Here is a 5434-nt window from a genome sequence, read left to right on the forward strand (position 1 = left end):
TCAGAAAATGCGCGATTTCATTAAAAAAAACATGAACATGCCAAAATGTCAATTTACAAATCAATAGCGTGTGTGTCCACCTCTGGTTGCGATGCAAGCATCACATCCTCGTCTCATGGAATGGACGAGGCGTCGCACAGAGTCCTGTGGGATATCTGTCCATATCAGCTGAAGCATGTTTCGAAGTTCCTGGAGTGTCTGTGGAACAGGTGGTTGACATCGAAGGCGTCGATCCATCTCATCCCACATGTGCTCGATTGGTGAGAGATCAGGGGAGCGAGCCGGGCAGGGGATGACATTCACGTTGTTTTGTTGAAGAGAATTCTGAACAAGCGAGCAACATGAGGCCGGGCCTTGTCATGTTGAAAGGTAATGCCTGGGCCTTGACGACGCAAAAACGGTAGAACAACAGGGCCGATGATCTCGTCGCGGTAGCACTGTCCATTGAGATTTCCTTCTACCATTATCAAACGGGTCCTCTGTCTTGCTTAAACCCCACCCCATACCATCACGCTGCCGCCCCCGTACAGATCTTCTTCCATGACACAATGATTGACGTAACGTTCACCTCGACGTCGGTACACTCGAATCCGTCCATCGCTGTGGCTGAGGTGAAAACGAGACTCGTCGGTGAATAGAACTTGTCCTCACTGCATGGCCGTCCAGCGTAGACGCTGTCTTCACCACATGGTTTCCTGTCAAAATGGGACGTCTGGCGGGTCTTCTGGCGACAATCCCTGCACATCGGATGCGACGACGTACGGTTTATAAAGATATTCGTCGAAGGCCAGGAATGCTTCTTGCAGTCACTGTTGCTGGCTGGAATCGAATTCGTAGGTGTGTTGTTCGAATCCAGTTGTCTTGTCGATTATTGGTTACGCGTGGCCTGCCACTCCGAGTATGGTCTCTGACTGCATTCGTCTGTTGCTAACGCTGCCATATACACCAAATGGTGTTTCTGTGGACGTTAAATTGTCTTGCAACATCACGTTGACTCGATCCTGCTTCAAGCATACCAATGGCTCGCAGACGCTCTTTTTCGGACAGGCGTGGCATTTCGTAATGTTCAATAATTGCGTACTTTTTTTGTTTTTCTGAGTGGTTGTTGTCAGCACGATGCTAGACAATGCATAATGAATCCCGTTAACACACATGTTTTTAATACCCATTCTATGGTAGTGAAATGCATGGGGCTTGCATAAAAGTCAACTTTTGCATGGAATGCATGCTTTTCTGTAGCAGTTGCGTTTTTGTGACTTAATTCTATACATGGACTACAATATTGAAAATCAAACTTTACTTGTTAAATAAATACACTAAAATATTGTGGTCACAGGAACTTTGGTTGTTGAGTAGTTGTACCTTGCCTTATTGTCGCCAACTGGTGTATTAAAGTCTCTGTTATATACGTCCAAAAGTGGAATATTAGACTGCATTCCCTACAAGAAATTGTACATATATTAGGATCCAGACTATGGTTAATACTACGCAGACTACCCTTACTATTTTACAACTATTAAGACAACCCTTCCAAGTGCAGCTAGTAGTCACACTACACTTCTTAGTACTAGTAGTACTGCTGCTGCTACTACTACTTCTACTACTACTACTACTACTACTACTACTACTACTACTACTGCTGCTGCTGCTGCTGCTAATACTACTAATATTCCGACTACAATTACAACTGCAACTATTCAGCTGCTGCTGTTACTACAACCCATGAGTTGACGGTGTGAGTGCAACCCAGTATGAAAATACAGCTGGTCATAGCTGTGTCATAGTCATGCATGCGTTGGACGGCGCCCGGGTAAGTGAGATGGCTTGTGAGATGGCGCCCTGGAAGGGTGAGATGGCGACGGGGTGTGTGAGATGGCTAGTGAGATGGCGTCCTGGTGAGTGAGATGGCGACCAGGTGTGTGAGATGGCTAGTGAGATGGCGCCCTGGAGAGTGAGATGGCTAGTGAGATGGTGCCCTGGAGAGTGAGATGGTGCCCTGGAGAGTGAGATGGCGACCGGGTGTGTGAGATGGCTAGTGAGATGGCGTCCGGGTGAGTGAGATGGCTAGTGAGATGGCGCCCTGGAGAGTGAGATGGCGTCCCGGTGAGTGAGATTGCTAGTGAGATGGCGTCCGGGTGTGTGAGATGGCTAATGAGATGGCGCCCTGGAGAGTGAGATGGCTAGTGAGATGGCTCCTGGAGAGTGAGATGGCGTCCGGGTGAGTGAAATGGCTAGTGAGATGGCGTCCGGGTGAGTGAGATGGCTAGTGTGATGGCACCCTGGAGAGTGAGATGGCGTCCGGGTGTGTGAGATGGCTAGTGAGATGGCGTCCGGGTGAGTGAGATGGCTAGTGAGATGGCGACCCGGTGTGTGAGATGGCTAGTGAGATGGCGCCCTGGAGAGTGAGATGTCCAGTGAGATTGCGCCCTGGAGAGTGAGATGGCGTCCGGGTGAGTGAGATGGCTAGTGAGATGGCGCCCTGGAGAGTGAGATGGCGACCCGGTGTGTGAGATGGCTAGTGAGATGGCGCCCTGGAGAGTGAGATGGCTAATGAGATGGCGCCCTGATGAGTGAGATGGCGACCGGGTTTGTGAGATGGCTAGTGAGATGGCGCCCTGGAGAGTGAGATGGCTAGTGAGATGGCGCCCTGGTGAGTGAGATGGCGCCCGGGTAAGTGAGATGGCGCCCGAATGACGACATTGGATCGTTGCTTCTGCTGTCACAATCACTGGTTGACCTGGTATGGTTTCGATTATTTTCTAACCGACACAACGTACCTGAAATAGTTCATGACTGCTCGTGAAGCACACATTCACATCACTGTAAGTCTGCGTGTCACCTGACATTTACACTTTTCGTGACATATTGCAATGAACATTGGAAGGGTTATATGCTATATACAAGGTCATGCGTGTCACGCTTAAATATACCCGTTCGTAAATATATCTACAACATGATTTCAGTTGTGAATGAATCACCTGAAACAGTTATTGTTTTATATCATGTCATATCAGATCCTAGCAATGTAATAAGAGACGAACACTTCCAGTCTATATGCTATGTCAGCGAACAATACAGTGCTTATGTCACGCTGATACAAGGTTAATGTATACACACACATCTACAAACACGAGTAATGAAAACACAGGTACATGCAATCTCCCTAACATATGACTACTATGTGAGGAATGTCTGCTCACTGCGTCTAACACTTTGTGTATTATATAGTCTGCTCATTCTTCCATTCTCACCAGAATCCAATGATTCCAATCCAAGATTCGACATGTTATATTTGTTACGGTTCTATTCTCTGGGGTGCTATGTGGTATGGTTGAATTACAGAATGAATTATTTTTATGAACGTAGGTAAGTTCTGTAGGTTTTTTCGTCTATGTCGGCGGTCATATTGCAAAGAGAGATTACAATATTCTTCATGTGAAAAATGATACATTAACAAGTTGACGAAGCTATTCCGTATATCAGGGGTAATGGTTAGATTATTGACGATTTTGAAATTAGGTAAGCTTAATTGGAGTATGGTTGGTGACTCTGCTTGTCGATGTGTTATTTCATGTATACCACGTTGTCGTCCGGGTACCAACATGCAGCAATAAACAATCAGTGATGGTAACACGATGAGTATTGCTACGGTAACGAGGGGAGAGCATTGGTGTGATGACTCGGGGGATGAACAGTGTTGTGATGACATTGAAAACAAGAGAATGATGTAAAAGTGAGTGAATGAGCATATCTGTGATGACGTTGTGCCCTAGAAAATGGAAGTGTGACAATGAATCCGAGAGAATGATGGGAGAGTGAATGAATCATTGAGCATTGATTTCGGTCGACTGTAGGATTACCAAAACATACGTACGATCAACTATGCGTCCATAGATTAATTGCAAATCTTTTCATGTTTTTAACGAAGGGCTCAAGTGATTTGCTGTACTTGGCGAGGTAAAACCAGTTTTATTACAATATAGATCTTGATTATCAATCGCCAATTTGTTTGAAGCTAATGAAACTGATGGGAGAGATGGAATCTGATCGGTCAACCGAATGGACACAGAAGGGACATAACTCGTAATAGCCACTGCGCTCGAGCCCAGAAATTCTAACCTAGTTCGGCAAGGGTGGAAACATGACTTTATAGTTAGTTATCTCCCTTGCCTCGGGACGATGTGAAACGGGAGCACGCGAGGACGCTACCTGGAGCTTTCCACGATGGTGATAGCTTCTCTCAACTGCCATAGTTCTGTGGATTAATATTGCTATAGGTATCCTGACCTCATTGCAGATAGTCAATTATGATATCCTCTTACTGTCCCAGAAAACCGCAGCCAGGACTTTGCCAACTGACTACACCGCCTATACGTCAGTCGTGGATCAGGCTTCTACGGTTTGCTCTGAAGTTTTGAATCGGGGTCAAGAATTCAGATACCATCATGGATTACACTTCGTTTAAACATGATCAGAAGTATTATGATAACTAATCAAAAGTCCCTGGATATGTTGAGTCGGACCAGTTTCTAATCAGGACAGCTTGCTCAGTGTTCAGTGTGCCAGTTAAGATGGACTGTGCTGACCCAGTACTGATTCCAGTAGTGATGTGCTGATCATTGTAACACGTCAGTCAGCCATGACCATTCGGTGAACAGGCTCCACTTGAGTGTTAGTCGTGGCAACATCAGGACGACCAGCACTGGGATGATCGTCTGTGCTTCTTCTGCTTCGCTTAGTTTCAGTGAACACCCACCCCCATGCAGGAACTCAATCACAGCTTGTGTGTCAGTTTTCTCCAATTTCGACGGTTCTCTTACCCTTGTCAATTTCTCTTGTTGACTTCTCGAAAACAGATGCACTTATTAGTGTGTAACTTTGTTGACTTTGTGATGATACATTACTCAAAAGAATTTATAAAAGGCCACGAACTATTGAAGTATTGGAAATACGATTGACCTGTACATGCAATCTACTGCGTCTTGGTGATATGGGGAGGATTTACCCCCGTATAGGTAAAACATATCGAGGAATGTTGATACAACATAGCTTATGGATAGATTTCTCTCTATTAAATATTCGTGTCCCAGATGCGCGAATATATCTTGTAAACCTTTGTTTACTATATGGATGTTCTGTTTATAGAAACCAGGTAAACTATCTTAAGAGTAAACATAGTTTACCTCATTTAAGCACATGCCAGAAACTATAATACCATACTAGGGTCAGCTGACTCCTTACATATAATATTATATATCATAACATAACTTTGCTTTGTTTGGTATCAGACGGGATGTCATATGAAAAATGATCGTCATGTATGCATCATAATCCGAATCGATTTATTTATATCAGTTATGTCAACACTCAACAACGGGTATTATATTTCCTGTGTTTAGACGGACAAACAGAAAGAGATTGAATGTACGTTGAA

This window comes from Haliotis cracherodii, unplaced genomic scaffold, assembly GCF_022045235.1.
Source record: "Haliotis cracherodii isolate W230 unplaced genomic scaffold, xgHalCrac1.p SCAF_19, whole genome shotgun sequence".
Classification (NCBI taxonomy): Eukaryota; Metazoa; Mollusca; class Gastropoda; order Lepetellida; family Haliotidae; genus Haliotis; species Haliotis cracherodii.